Here is a 17,023-nt window from a genome sequence, read left to right on the forward strand (position 1 = left end):
ATTAAAAAGAGACCCCCAATCAATTTAAAATTTTAGAACTCTAGACTGATATCCTTAAAGTTGCTATCAAAATTTGGAAGTGTACTAATTAAACCAGTGCTATTTAACTTTGTTTTGCAAATAATCCATTGACAAACTTTTGATAAAGATCCATTTATTAGCCTTTACCAACTATATGTACACATATTTATATTAAATCTTATTAATTGTACTCACTGTTTGTGAGTATACATGTATATATATCTTAAAAGGAATTGAGGCAATACTATAGTACCAGCAAGAGTAGAGAAGAGGATTCTTTTGGGGTTCATTTCTTCTTAGAAAAATCATGACTTCAAGGAAATATATGTGGATACTCTCCTATGTAAATAATACTAAAGAAAAATGGTAAGTAAATTAATCTTTTATCATTTATTGTATAAATAATGTATAAGCATTAGAAAAAAATGAAACTATATATGAATAGATTAAGGAAATGAAAGAACCACTTCATTTATCGATTCTACATAAAAAGAAAAATTTCAGTTGAAAACAGAAACACTATCAAAAGTGTCAAATTAAAATTCTAATTTGAAAAATATAACTGAATCTAAAAATTCATTGTAACTAGCTGTTTAGACAGAGCTAAAAAGAGTATGAATAAATGGAAAAAAAACAGATGAGAACAAATCTTGCATGTTGAAGTTTACAGAAGAAAAATAAAGAGAGGATAATACAGAAAAGAGTGTAAGAGACAAACAGCATGTATTACAAAGGGTCCCAAAATATGTGCATGTGCAGTTCTAGAAGGAGAGCAAAATGGGGTAGAAGAAATATTTAGTGATATTGGCTGTGAATTTCCCAATACTGATGAAAGACTACAAATCCCATATTCAAATAGCACTAAATATTCCAATAAGGATTTTATTTAATGGGAGAAAAAACTTACACCAAATCTTAGTGAAACAAATAAAACTGAAGAGAAAAAAAAAAAACAAAAATTTTGAAAGCAGCCCTCAAAAAATTGCATTGTACCTTCTAGGAAGGAACAATAAGACAAAAAGTTGAAAATAGAAACAAAACCCAAGTAATTGGAAGGTAAGAGAATATTATCTTCAAAGTATCGAAAGAAAATAACATCCACTTGAGAATTTTATAGTCAGTGATATTAGAAGAATGTTTTCATATACTAAGAATTAGTTTGTCAGGGCTGCTAGAACAAATACCACAAACTGGTTGGTTTAAACAATAGAAGTTCATTATCTCATAGTTTTGGAAAATAGATGTCTAAAATCAAGGTATCAACAGGCTTTTCCGGGAAGCAGACTTAGTCCAATGGAAAGGGCGTCCACCTGCCACATGGGAGGTCCACGGTTCAAACCCTGGGCCACCCTGACCCATGTGGAGCTGACCTACGTGCAGTGCTGATGCGCACAAGGAGTGCCATGCCACACAGGGGTGTCGCCTGCGTAGGGAAGCCCCACGCGCAAGGAATGCACCCTGTAAGGAGAGCCACCGAGTGTGAAAGAAAGTGCAGCCTGCCCAAGGATGGCGCTGCACACACGGAGAGCTGACACAAGATGATGCAACAAAAAGAAAACAGAGATTCCCAGTGCTGCTAATAAGGATAGAAGCGGTCACAGAAGAACACACAGCGAATGGCCACAGAGAACAGACAATGGGGGGGGGGAGGAGTGGAGAGAAATAAATAACAAATAAATAAAATCTTAAAAAAAAAAAAACAAGCTTTGCTTTCAATGAAGTCTGTTGCATCATAGTTGCATTCAGTCCTATGAAAAAATTTTTAATGCAGAATCATCTTTAATCAATTATTATTGCCACTCATAGTATTTTTATGGTTTATTTTTGTCTATTCTCTTTGTGATATGTCTCTAGTATTTTAAAAATGCAGGTGATTTTAAAAATTGGATCTTAAAGGTTTTGTCTTTTTTATGTGAGGACCTAGCCCATTCATAGCTATTATGCTAACTTATAAGTTTTCTTTTTGTCTGTCATCTTATTGTATATTTTCTATTTTCTACATATATTTTTCATTTTGCTATCAGAGGTTTGGTCAATTTGTTTCTTGTTTTTCTGCCTTCTTATGGATTGGAAATTATATATAATAATTTTCCAAGTGTTACCCATAATTTTTTTCCATGGGCTTAATTCTTGTTTCCTTCTTTCCGCTTACATTCTACATACAATCCTTCCCAAATTCTAATTTTGACTATCCAACCCATCTTCTTTTCCCTATCCCTTTTACTGAGTTTCTCACCTGAACTCTTGCAGTAACTTCCAAATTAAATTAAAACTGCTTCCAATTCTGCTCCTTTTAAATATACCCTACTTGTTTCCAGCTTGATTTAAAGATGCAAATCATAGCAAGTTCTTCATTTGTTTAAAATCCCTCATCTGTTTTCCATTGCCCACCTGAGGTTAACTTGCAGATGCTTACAGGATCTAAGTGTATAACATAAACATGGGATTTGGGGCTAGAGTAAACCACTGTGCGGCCAAATTAACACAAGGTTACTATTTTATCTAACCCAACCTTAGAAAAGCAGATTCCTAAACTCTTTCCTTAGCATATCCTTCTATGTGGTACCCAAAATTTTTAAGACGTACGTTTTAATTTCTTTCAATATAAAATATTAACTAATATCTACACTCTTCCCTATAGAAACAAGAAATTCATTTTATCGCTCACTCTCCCTACTATACTTTGTGGATATCATATTGAAATTTAGTTCCAGAATGGTTATATTTTATTTTTTTGCATTTACAAATGTCTCTACCTTTTTGGGAATCTTTTCTTAAAATTGTATTACATGTAAGTTATATTAGCAAGAATTATTTAGATATTCCTACATTTTTTTTTCTTTGCTCATTTTTAAAACAATATTTCAGGCCCTCCCCCTTCTTTTCTTCATTTGCTTTTTACTGGAGTCCATTATTGAGTTATTTTGTTCAAAGCCTGAATATATATTTTCTAAGTACCAGTATGTCTGAAATGTATCACTTTGCCTTAGAACTTTGAAGACATGTTTTCTTCATCTTCCAGCATTGAATTTCATGTGTGAAATCTGAAGAAAGTTTGTTCCATTCCATTGTAGGGAATTTATTGTTTGGTTAATCTTTTTATTCTCATAGCTCAGGAGGTCTGCTTAGCACTTAGTGGATCCATTAATGGGAAGATATGAGTCTTAATCTCAGCGTAATTCTTATATCTTATCTTTGATTGCTTCTTTCCCCTAATCTCTTTTATCTTTTTCTGAAACTTCTGTTAAACTGAGGATAGGGTTTTCCTGTGTCAATACTTGGTGATCTTACCTTTTCTCTAGTACTAGATCTCTGATGTTTTGCTCCTATTTTGGGGAGATATCCTTAAATATCTTTCAGATTTCAAATTCAGTCTTCAGCCATAGTCTGTCATTATTCAGCCCAGCTATTTAATTTTAACTTCTATGAAATATTTTGTAGTTATTGATTATTCTTTTTTCATAGCTGTCTGTTCATTTTTTATAAATATAATCCTTTCAGTCTCTTTGAAAGCACAAATTAGATTTTGTATTCTTTTTTCTAATTTTCTTTCTTTGTTTTAACATTATCTCTATTTCTTCTAAAGGTCAGTTGTTCTGACTTCACCTTTGTTCATTTTTTCATGTTGTTGACTTTTCAGAGGTTCTTCTGGCCATTTTACTTTTCTGCTTGCTAGGCTCTTTCTTTTCTATCTTTTGCCAATAGGCCCAAATTTAATTAATCTGATTGAGGCCTCTCTGGAATTGTCGTCTCCAAGCTCAGAATTTTCTGGAGTTTTGTTAGAAAGTACTGAGTTCACCTCTTTAGTAGTACTCTCCTTTCTTTCTCTCTCTCTTGAAATTTTTAAGTTCATCTGTCTTCTGTCTCCCAGGAATAGTTCGACACTTCTGACCCAGTGATGGTAATTTTTCTTGTTTTGTCAACAATGCCACAAATATGATTAATTTCTTTAATAAATATATATTTTATGTTTACTTTTTAATGGGATTTTGGCTGAGAGAGATGGGAGGTAGAAACACATGAATTTAGTTGGTCAAAATGATCAAAGCAAACTGAGTTGATTTTTTTCTACAATTCTACAATTTTATCTACATATCACTTTTAGAATAATCTATGCTTACCTGAAGTATTATTGCTGTGTTTCCTGGGAAAGAAAATATTTCTTCAACTAGCTAGTCCTGAGGACCTAAGAAATAAAGCTGGAGATATAAGGCATATACTCAAGTTTATCTTTGGGGTGCAACCAACTATTACAAGAAAACATTGGAAGATTAAAACTCTGGCTCCCTATGAGATGTTAAAAGGCAGAAATCATTTTTATTTGTTTTCCTTTGTGTTGCAAGTATTTAGTAGAGTGTAAATTGATGACTCTTTTGGGGGAGAAACAATATCTTTACAATCAATAAGTTTTATTTTAAAAAATAATCTTAGAATATAAAGAGAAAAATATTACTAGAAACATATAAAAATATTTATGTTCATTTTGGGGGTTTCTCTCTTTGCTTGGCTTTATTCTATTTTCCAGTATTTCAGTTACAATAAGCTCAATTAGCAAAAAAAAGAAAAAAACGAGAGATAGCAGCTTTCTACAGATGCCAAATAACATTAATGGCAACATATACTGCTGGTAGAGATCTTGAGTAGCAATGCTACAGATTTCATTATTGTTTACAATGATAACCTTGTATAGTGAAAATCGTCTATAGATTTATCAATACCAGTAAAACTATTTGGAAGCCTGAGCACATTATCCGTCATGTGAGATTTTGTGCATTTGATTAATGAATGATAGGAAACACAGACTTAAGAGTTGGGCCAGCAAGGACTCGCTGTCACTGATGTCCATCTTGTGACCACATCATGTAGTCCTTTGTGAAATCAACTAATAGCCGTTACCTCTGTGTGAAGAATTAAGTGTGGGGAATGATGTTGCCATAAGTCCAGGCTGATCCCTCAGGCAGCAGTATTCACATTTTGAATTCACAGCCTTCTGTGAAGAAAACAGTGGAACAGAGTTATACGTATTAGCTCATCCAAAGAAACTAACAACTATGCTGTGGCTTTTCCTTATTCAACACAAAGGCATTTCCGCATCGCACTGTTCATACCTTCTTAGCCCTTTCACCTAAAAGTTACAAAATTGTGATTTTTTTCATAAGGAAAAGGAATGCTACATTGGTGGTTAAAAATGCTATAAATATTAATAAACATAAGCTAATATTTCAAAGACAAAATGCAATCATCTCTATGGCCCTATAGTGATAGCTAACCACTTATGCTGTTTCCAAGTAAGCATTAGCCACTGGTCCTGCCATTTCCACAAAATTCTCTGTAAATGTCCGTCACCATTGCTATTATACTCTTCTAATTGTTTACTCGTCTTTTTTCCCTTTGTATTTTGCACAAGGAAATTTCTCATGATAGAACATCCATATGCAGCTTCGCATAATATTTGATCAACTTGTATTTAGTGTATTGAGTAACAGTGGATATTTGTGGAGTGGTTCCTTTTTTTTTGGTCTTAATGAAGATAGAACATAATCTGAGGATTAATATTTGGGAAATACATCTGGTCATTTACAATAATTCTCTGGCATCAAACCAGCAACTACCAAAAATCTCACATTATAGAAAACATCTGTTCAATATTTCACTGTTTCACTCTATTTCACTACTTCAATGCTTAAACAGAGCATACCAAAAATTCTGCCACTGCATTATTTGTTTTTAACATCTCTTTGAACTTAATCAAGAAGTATAACATCTGCCATGCTAAATACTGGCCTGTCTATGCTGACAAAAACATAAGCTATATTAAAACAACAAATTTAGTTTGAATGAAAAATAGGACCTAATGATTTTTTTCATTCAGTGTCAGTGTTTTGCAAGTGATGAGAGGGAGAGAGCGCGAGAACATGCACTTGATTTGCAGCCTTCATCTATTTTTTAATTCATGAAGTTCACAAAGCCTCTTCGTTTTCATCCAGATATTTTCTCATGATTTCTGTCCTATGTTTAATGCTTTTTCTCTTTGCAGTAGCTGAAAGAGCTTTGTACGTTCTATTTTCTTAATTTGTCTAGAGCAGGACACTCCTTTCTCTGCATATTGTTTGTACTCTTCATTTCCTTTTGCTCAAAAGAACTAATACAATAACAATCAGAACCAACCAAACAACAACAACAAATCAGAACTTGTGTGTTAAAATGCATCTTATTTCACATTTATCTTATCCTGGAGAGCACAACTTAGTACTGACTCCATTTAAAAGAATGAATACCTGGCTTCAGCAGAGATGTAGATGTGTTGTCTACTTTTAGTGTTCCTGCTCTAAAAGTACAACTTTAAAATTGTTGTCAATGATGTTTCATGCAGTACTATAAAGAGAAAAGTTTGGCTCAAAATAAGGAACAATTCTATAACAATTAATGCTGTATAGTAATCAGAGGGACTGCCTCCATGATTCATGAATTCTATGTCACCAGGAGTGTTCAGCAACCATTTATGGAGAAAATTGTAAAAAGGTTAGAAAAGATGACCCCTACGTATCTTTTAATTCTTATTTCTATTAGGTATTCTTCATGTGTGCAATGGGAGGGGGAGAAGATAAGGACATGAAAGGTGCATTTAACAGTCTCATTTCATGAACTCAAGGAATTTGCCCCATAGCCAGATAAACAAGATATATAAAAGAATCTGTTTGATGCTAATATCATTAGTATTGACAGGTGTTCTAGGATTTAAGGAAACCAAGATTAATAAGTGAAGTGATCAGGTTAGGCTTTAAATAAAAGCTAGAACAATAGTGGGTACATCAAAATGGTTTTGGGTTAGTTGGTGTTAACAGGTTGATATTATTTATGAATTTCAGAAATAGATATTGGATTATGCTTATAAACTGGTCTGTTCCTCTGGACAGATTAGACTGGATTCAGAGGTTTCACTTTTATTTGATTAAATTATGATTAAGGCTTTGATTGGGCCACCTCAGTAGCAGTTGGGTCTCTACTCCCTTGGTTGGCAGAGATTCACAGAGAAAACACACAGGAGAAGAACACAGAGGAGTTGGTTGGAGTATTGATGCTGGCATTTAATGCTGGAGCCCTGGGAAGTAAATACACAGAGAAGTAGGTAAGTGAGGAAAGAGAGAAGGCTTCATTAGACATGGCATAGGCACCAGGAAGAGAGATTAGCCATTCACCTGAAAGTTTACAGCTGGCCTTGTGGTGAGAGCAAGCAGCGGAGCCCAGAGAGAAATGAGCCCTGGAAGAGAGATGAGGCTTATTCCACCTTAGAGCTGATATTGGAAGAAGCCAGGACCGTGGAGCCTTAAGCAGAAGAGGAAGCCTGAACCCTGGCAAATGTTGGCAGCAATCTTGCTCCAACACATGGCAACAGACTTTGGTGAGGGAAACAACTTATGCTTTATGGTCTGGTAACTGTAGGCTTCTACCCCAAATAAATACCCTTTATAAAAGTCAATAGATTTCTGGTATTTTGCATCAGCACCCCTTTGGCTAACTAATACAATTGAGCAAAATGGAAGGAACAATAATTCAGATGGAAGAGCACACAAAACCAAAGGCAGTATGAGCTCTGTGTTCAAGAAAATCTGTTGGGGTGTATTGGGAAGACAGATTTCATACCTTCATTTTACTGTTTGTTATTCATCTCATTCTAATAACAGAAGCAGTGAGACTAACACCATTCTGAAATAGCTGAATTTGGGTACTTTCCCACAGCATTGCATTTAGGGTTAACATTCCTCCATGTTCTACCCTTCAGCCTCACTTCCCCTGACCTCATGTTGTTAAAGGATAAACCTACATGAAAGTTAATTCATCTTTAAATAGAATTTGTAAAGAAGATTCCAACACCAGTTTGTCCTGTCATGTAAAAAGTCATTGTCAATATGGTTGAGCACAAAGAAAGCAAAAGCAATAGATATTTGTTGAAAGATTTATTTGTGATTTGTTGAATCTCCAGAGGAAACCTTTGCCTAAAATGGATTGTGGTGATGAAAGCACAATTCTCTGATTATACTGAAAACCACTGATTGTACACTTTGGATGGGTGTATGGTGTCTGAATATATCACAATAAAACTGCTTTAAAAAATAAAAAAGAAGAAGACTTTGTCCCTGAAGCTTAAATTAATTCTAAATGAACATGATCAAATGACAATAGAAGGGAAGCAGTGTGGCTTCAGCAGTTGAGTACCTGTTTGCCAAATGGGAAGTTCCAGGTTCTGTTTCAGGTGCCTCCTTAAAAAAACAAACAAGAAAAAAAAAAACTACTTAGGGGTATCAGTGTGGCTCAGGGATTGAGCACTAGTTTCCCACAAACAAGGTCCCAGGTTCAATTCCCATTGCCTCAAAAAAAAAAAAAAAAAAAATCAGTAGGAGACTTCCAGGTGACCAAGATGGCAGCATAAGACACTCCAGCATGCCGTGCCCCCATGGAATCTTTGAATAAATAGCATTAACTGGCAGAACCATCTTCCTCAGGACTCCAGGAAATAGTTAAAGGGTTAAAGTAATTGGGCAAGGCTGAATCAAGGAAATGCAACTTTATAAAAGGTAGGAGACACTCAAGGTGCCCTCTCTGGCCCTTCCCTCAGCTTCTTGGCACAGGATGGGGCCAGCCTGGACTACCATTGTAGATCTCTAGCCATTTCATACCCACTAGAATGGGTACTACGAAAAAGTGGAAAACAAGTGTTGGAGAGGATGTGAAGAAATAGGGACACTCATTCCTCATTCATGGAAATGGAAATGGTGTAGCTGCTTTGGAAAACAGCGTGGTGGGTCCTCAGAAAGTTAAGTATAAAATTACCATATGACTGACAATTTCACATCTAGATATATATTCCAAAAAATGGAAAGCAGATATTTGTACACAAACAGATATTTGAACACCAATGTTCATAGAGGCATTATTCACAATTGCCAAAAGATGGAAGCAATGCAAGTGTCCATCAACAGATGAATGGATATACAAAATGTGGCATATACAGACAATGGAGAATTATTCGGCCATAAAAAGGAATGACATTCTGATATATGTGACCACATGTATGAACCAGGAAGACATCATGTGAAGTGAAATAAGTCAGGTACAAAAGGACAAATAATGTATGATCTCACTGCTATGAAATAATTAGAATAAGCAAATTCATAAAGTCAGAAACTAGAATACAGTTACCAGGGGCTGGGTTTGAGGTAGGGAATGGGAGCTAATGGTTAATAAGTTTCTCTTTTTGGTGATGGAAAGTTTTGGTAATGGCTGGTGGTTATAGTAGCACAATACTGTGAATGTAATTAACACCACTGAATTATCTAAAAGTGGATAAAAGGGAAAATTTTAGGTTGTAGATGTTATTAGAATAAAATTTTTTGAAAAGCCTGTGCATATACAATAAAGTAGTGAACCCCAATGAAATATAGATGATAGTTAATAGTATAATTATATTAATATTGTTTCATCAATTGTAACAAAGCTCCTATGCTAATATGAAGTGGTAATAATAAGGAAAACTGTGAGGGGGCATATGGGAGTTCGGCACTTTCTGTATGATTTTTCTGTAAATCTACAACTTCTCTAATGAAAAGTAATAAAATAATAAAAAACACAAAAGCAATCATTTGCTCTGATTCTCTTATTTGAAGGCTTCATTAGTTATAAAATGGTACATTGCTATTTAAAATATAGGAAAAATTCTGCACATCCGATTTTGGTTTGCAGTGCTCTTTTCCAACTTAAAAAAAAAATCACCTTTTCTTTAAACAACTAGTCTTTAGAGTCACATTTTGCAGGCCACAAATTGGTGTTCGTTTACATATAAGCCAGACGTCCAGTGCTGACTTCAGAGCTTAACTATTGCTGGGTGAGTCAACGGAGGCCTCCATATGAGAACACTATAATAAAAAGCAAGTCTCAGAGATCATATTCTCATTAGGAAAACCTCGGTCGCTTTATAATTTCTGTGAAACATTGTCTGAGTAACCTTTGAAATCTTAATAGGGAAAAAACAAACCAGACTTTGGCTGACATTTACAGAAAAATCGGATCCTTCATCTCAACTGGAGTGTGGGTAATGAGCGGGTGTTCCAGGGTAGACAATAGAAGGAGGCCTTCCAGTCTGTTTTACATCAGTTAATGTTGGCAGGTAATGCCCCTTTTCCTGCCACTGTTTTGTTAAGAAGGAAGAATGTGGCGCAAATCCTCTGAAAATTAAAAAGAGGGCACCAAGGCTTCCCCTCCCCTCCCCCAACATTTAGTCATTCCACTAATATGACTTCTTTTAGTTTAGGAAGGCCTCAGGTCCACACCTTTCTCCACCCACTTGCTGGAAGTCTTCCCCCACCACCACCTCGGGCCTCAGGGTGACAGCCCTAGAGTGGAATGCGAATGCCTTTGCTATAACCTAAGTAATGAATCACTCTAGGTCTGTGAATAATGCCTGGGCGCAAGGCACAATGTGAGGCAGAGGCAAACAAGTCAGGGAGACCAGTATGAAGAGAACTTTGACTGAATCAGATGAGGATATTTACTGTCAGCACTTGAAATGAAATGCAGCCAAAGAGCCAAGGTGAAGGGGTACTGCCCCCAAAGATTACAGTTAGACACTGAATCAAAGCCAATTCCTTTTATTTCTAAATCAATAGAGTTGTTGTGTGACCTCCTTGATTTTTGGTCAGCTAGTTCCAATTAGGAGATCATGGATTTGCGCAGAAAAGAGACAATAATTGATAGCTTTTGGAGTAAAGAATTGAAATTTTTTATATAGCAGGCTGCCAAGCTAAAGCTACTCCTAAAGAATTCCAAGGATGCTGTAAAGAAAAGCAATAGACTTTCAGAACTAAGGCAATACATTTAGTATAGCAGATCTTAACAGGTCAGAAATGATCTGTGAAGTAATTCAAATTTTACAAACTTTAGGCACGAATGTAACCAAGGGTTAAGAATTAACAGGTGATTATGATTACAAAATCATTAAACTGATGCCTTTATATTATGAAATAGCCAAAGGTTAATATCCGCAATGACTGAAATTGGCTAGACTTAGCCTAGACCTGCTATTGCAACGGTCATTTTAAACAGGACTCACCCTCCTGTGGTTACTGGACTAAGCCCCACCCTTGTTTATTCTTACTATTGTGATGGTAATTCTAGACTGATCTTAACCTTGTTATACCAAAACCAGGCTCACCTTCTGTGTGCTTACTATTGTAATGCTAACCACTCCACCCTCCTCTTTTTAATATCCATATGAAAAACCTTGTAACCAACCTCTGCTTTGTACTCTCTTATCCCCGAACTTTGTGACTCACTCTGGTTTGATGCCTACCCTCCATCCTGTTCAGATCTCTAATGATTTTTTTTGTTTGTTGGTTTTTAGGAGGGACAGGGGATTGAACCTAGGACCTTGCACAATGAGAGTTGGTTTTTTCATTTGTTTGTTTTGTTTTTAGGAGGTACTGGGGATGGAACACAGGACCTCCTATGTGGGAAGCAGGGGCTCAACCACTTGAGCTACATCCATTTCCCTTAATGTTTAATGAAGAAATCTGTGCCAGCTCCACCCCAATTACTCAACAGAATCCTGATATAAAATATTAGAATTTCTGTAGATCTACGAAGCAGTTTTGCGGGCCACAAGGCCACTGACCTCCTTTGTGTGCACAAACAAACAAACTCTTTCTCTCTTTGAAACCCTGGTGTCTCAGGAATTGGTCTTCACAAGAAGAAAAGAACCTGTATTTGCTCTGCATCAGGAATATTTCAATGCTAACATAAATGGTTTATTGTCTTCCAGATTCCAAAATGTATGCAATGAAACCAGAGATAGGAGCATCATGTCTTGATTTGAAATGTACTCTCATAAAAAGGCAACTCTGGTTTTAGATAGTTAGCATATAATGTTCTACAATGATAAAATTTAAAAGTAAGGGTATGTCCTAGGTGAGTCCAATGAAATGGAGAGTAGGTGTTGCAACTCTGCTGAGGCTCAGGAAAACTAAAAAGGAGGTGAGGATGGATAACCACGACACCAAGCAACCAAGAGAGTCTACAACTGCAAGAAGTGGAGTGAGCATCAATATCCCAGAATCCTCAGGATTGGGGAATGAAATATGGAGTAGAGTGAACTTCTGGTATTCTACTATAGACTTACTGTGATTCTAGCAATGGAAGAAATTATATTACTGATGTGGAGACAGTGGCCACTGGAGGTGCTGAAGTCAGGGAGATGGAAAAAGAAATTTAGTATGGGGGCATTTTCAGGACTTGGAATTGTCCTGAATGACATTGCAATGACAGGTACATTATATATCCTGTACCTGGAGTGGGAGAGAGTGTAAACAACAATGTAGACTATAATACATGCTTAGTGGCAATGCTCCAAAATGTGTTCATCAATTGCAATGAATGTACCACATTAATAAAAGAAGTTGTTATTGTGGGGAAAGTAGGAGGTGTCGTAAGTAGGGCATATGGGTATCCCTTATTTTTATTTTTGCATTTTCTTTTTTTTTAAGATTTTATTTATTTATTTATTTAACTTTTCTCCCCTTACACCCCACCCTCAGTGTCTGCTTTCTGTGTCCATTCGCTGTGGATTCTTCTGTGTCTGCTTGCATTCTTGTCAGTGGCACCAGGAATCTGTGTTTCTTTTTGTTGCGTCATCTTGCTGCATCAGCTCTCCGTGTGTGGCGCCACTTGTGGGCAGGCTGAGCTTTTTTTGCACTGGGCGGCTCTCCTTGCAGGGCACACTCCTTGCACGTGGGCATCTTCTATGAGGAGCCACCCCTGCATGGCACAGCACTCCTTGCACACATCAGTGCTGCACATGGGCCAGCTCACCACATGGGTCAGGAGGCCCTGGGTTAGAACCCTGGACCTCCCATATGGTAGGTGGATGCTCCATCAGTTGAGCCAAATCTGCTTCCCTATTTTTTTTTAGGTAACATTTTATGTAATCTAAGTATCTTTTATTAAAAATAAAAAATATATATGTATTTCAAAAAGTCACCGTATGGATATGAACACTAATTTATTTCTAGTTTATAATTTTTTTTCTTTTTCTGATTTTGTTGAATTAATTATTGAGCTCTCATAATGACAGGTACAATAAAGAACACAAAGAAGTGGTTAAGAAGGGAAAGAGAACATAAATCTTTTCCTCTTTGTTACCCTCTCTTTCTCTTTCCATCCATGTGGGCATCTTTATTATCCTGAATGGGGCGTTTGGATAGTAGTTTGCCTTAGGGATCTCCAGACTCTCTTAATAAGATCAGAAATCCTCTGGCACAGTCAGAAATGATAATGGCCATCATTTATTGGGCTCTTATTTTTCCCAGGCAGTCTAAGTAGTTTACATACAAAGTTGCATTTATTTCACAGAAGGATCCTGTGAGGTGGAGATTGTCATTATCTTCAGTTGCTGCTATGTAAACAAGGTTAGAAATACTAAACAAAATATCCAAGATAATAAAACTAATAGGCAGGTCATTAAGCGAAAGATTCAAACTCTGATTCAAGAGTCATAATTTTAACTACTGCAATGTATCATCTGTATCCTGCTACATTTTTTATTGGGGTGAGCACAAAAATGGTATAAATAAAGGGAGTCTATCCTTGACACAAGAATATATTTGGAGAGGTAAAGGTAACACAGTTTTGAGAGGGAAAGTAATATACAGTAATGTATAAGATGAGAAAAAAATAAAAGATTTTGGTATCTGTAATAGAAAATGATTAATTTAATGCTTAGGACCATGAATAGGTCATATTACCATCTATTCAGTTGTTTTCAAACACAAATAATTGTTTATTGACCGCTCTGTACTGTTAAGTCACCTCGGGGCAGGGGGCAGAAAGACCAGTCTAACATGGTCACTGCAAGGACCAGATACATGAGTAGTTTTGCTGATGCCTTCAGAGAAGGAGAAGCTGACTGTCAGGAGGAAACTACTTTTGTTGTGGAATTTAAGAGAAGTTCAATTATTTGAGAATAGAGAGGCCAGGACTCAGGAATGATTTTGAGAAGGAAAAATGGTTTATTGACGGCCGGCCGGACTCGGGAGCTTTCTGTTTGAATCCCGAGCCCCGAACAAGATTTTCAAACGTCTTTTATACAGAGAGGAAAGGCCAAATGGTCCCTTTGTTTCAGTTCTCAATAGGCTTCAATTAGCATATATCTCTTCCACATCTTAGGTAAGCTTTTAGCAAGGACTCCAGACATTTTAGATAAGCCTTGGTTTTTGCATTTCCCCTAAATACTTAAAGTTTATAGCCCTTGCTTTGTTAAACATTTCCTGGGACTGGAGCCTGCTGGTCCCTAAGAGCAGGACTGCAGCCTCTTACCGTTTCACACCCACAAGTCAAACAACTTAGTTATTTCTGAAGAGACACAAGTCAAACAGCTTAGTTATTTCTGAAGAGACAAAGAGCCTTCCACCCATAGCCCACATCATTCCCCCCTTTGTCAAAGTTTAACTTGCTAAGCTTTGGCATAATTATTGTTGGAGCTATGAGGTGGATGGCTGTTTGTTGTCTTGACTGATTATTTATCAGTCTTTAGTACAGCATCCAGGACCGTTTTTAGAAGTTTAGAACTTTTCATTCTGGACAGCAGAATCTTGGGCAGGGGCCTCCTGCAGTTATTCTGCTGCCACTGGCACTCACGTGGATTTCCAGTCAGGTTCCAGATCCATCTATTACTTTTCTTTTACTCTTAAAGAGTTTACACCTTTAATTTAAAAGGGGTGCTGAAGGGAGACGATCTCTTTTCTGTAACTGCTTCCTGCTGGCCATGGGCTGTAGTCATTGCCTAATAAGGTGTAAAACTCTTAATTTATTCTAACTGGAGGAAGATGGATCTGGCATTCTGTACGAAGTTGGATGAAGTTTTCATATGGTTAATAAGATGTTCACTCTGAAAGAAACAAACTTAATTAAAATTTTGGAATACCTGTTTTTAAAAGAGGACACATTGGATTACAGAGGTAGACAAGGTTAGGTGCCTATAAAGATGGCACTCCTTAAAAGCTGGTGGGAACAGCATATATTCTTTTTTAAGTTATCCATCTTTAGAGAGAAATTGCAACAGACACTTAGCTTTGTCTGAAGACACATTCCAAGCTGTTCAATGATTGACACTCATTCGCTCTGTCAGATGCTCCTGGTGAACTGGCACTCCTTGGGCAACTGGCTTCACGCAGGATTAGAACACTAATTTGGAAATACTCTTAGTTTTCACCTGTGGGAGTGATCAGAACTACAGAATAAAGATTTTTACACCTTGGTTTTCATTGTACAATTTCTAGCAATTTTGACTTGTTCAATAGGTGACTCACCATCAGCAAGCAAGCCTCACTTTTGCTAACTTGAGACTGGCTGAGACTGCCACCTTATTCTATAGACATGTTATTAACTGTTTAGAAAATGATTTTACCAGGAATTTAACATGTCTAATATACTTCTGCACTTGATCCAAAATAGAAAAGATAACATTACAATTATTAGGCATATATTTAGTACAGGATAAAAGTACAGCACTTAATATTAACTAATGTATTACTTAATGCATAAGGATTCAGAGTTGCCATTATTAGTTTTGAGTTTCAGGTTTGTAATACTTTACATGTTATCTCTCCATGAAAGCAGGCCATAATGCCAATTGTGTTTAAGTTTTACTTACAGTCTCCTGGTATCATGGCTCCACTTAGCATGTTCTTCAACGCAGTGAGCAAGTTGCAGCATCCTTCCAGTATTCCAGAGATTTTCCAGTATTCTACTAGCCTGGTGCATAGTGCTCTCTGGCACCATGGAACAGTGCCAGTCTGGAGGCGATATCCATTGTACACTTGTACCGAGTCATTATTGGCTGCAGGAGCTTGAAACTGCAATATAGTTTCCATCGACTTCAGGAGCAGAACCAGAGACTGATATAGCACATATTTTTAATTGAGGGGTCAGTGACCAGCCTAGCCAATAACTCACATGGAGAGGCCACCTGTAATGTATACAAGGCCTGGTTCGAATGCACAAGAGTTTGACAATGTTAAAGTCTATTCCTTGTTTTATATATATTTTAAACAACTTAACGCAATACATATATCAAATGACCATCTACTTACACAATTTTACTATGAAGATAACAGTAGGTACTTCACTTTAGTAATAGAGGAAAAATATTATTTTTCATTGTTAGAATGAAAACAGAATATTTCCAATAGAATCAAGACAACCTTTTATTACCATTTACTTAAATGTGTATTTTGCAGTGGCCTTCAGACAGGTTTATTATTATGAAGTTATTTCTGCTACCAATACCAATCTAAGTTTCTTTAGTTAACAATAACTTCTACAACTAGAACTATTTAAACATTTTCAGTTTGGAAGATGTTTTACAAACTCTTTATAATTGACTATAACCACATTGACTAGCCACCTCATGTTTAAATAAACTTACTAAATTACAATTACCAATGAAAGAAATTTACTCTCTATTTAAGAGAGCATATCTACAATCTTTTCCCTTTAGCCTAATTTCACCAATGTGAACTTACAATTTTCACTTACAATTTTCATTACTGTAAAGATTTTGTACATATGTTAATTTAGTTTATAAATTAACTATGGGAGATTACACTCAAGTTAAATAAAATTGAAACCATAATAGTTTATGCAAGGAATGTTCTCTTTTTCCCTTACAGGAAGCTAAAAACTTCTTTTCTTTAAGTTATGAAAATTATTAATTTAAAAGCATAACTGACTACCAGGTTTTAAAACACATGCATACTGACTTCCAGGTTTCAAAACACATTACACAATTACTTAATTTTTTAAAATCATAACCCAGGAAAGATCTCTCCATAGTTTTTATGGACTTTCCTTTACTTACTGAAATTTGTTAATAGAGCCACTAATTACCTTATTTTGTTGGAAAGAAATCTTCTGGAAGAAAATAAGGCTCACCAGATTGTGGAGAAGAAAATAC

Source organism: Dasypus novemcinctus, chromosome 14 (genome assembly GCF_030445035.2).
Source record: "Dasypus novemcinctus isolate mDasNov1 chromosome 14, mDasNov1.1.hap2, whole genome shotgun sequence".
In the NCBI taxonomy this organism is placed as follows: Eukaryota; Metazoa; Chordata; class Mammalia; order Cingulata; family Dasypodidae; genus Dasypus; species Dasypus novemcinctus.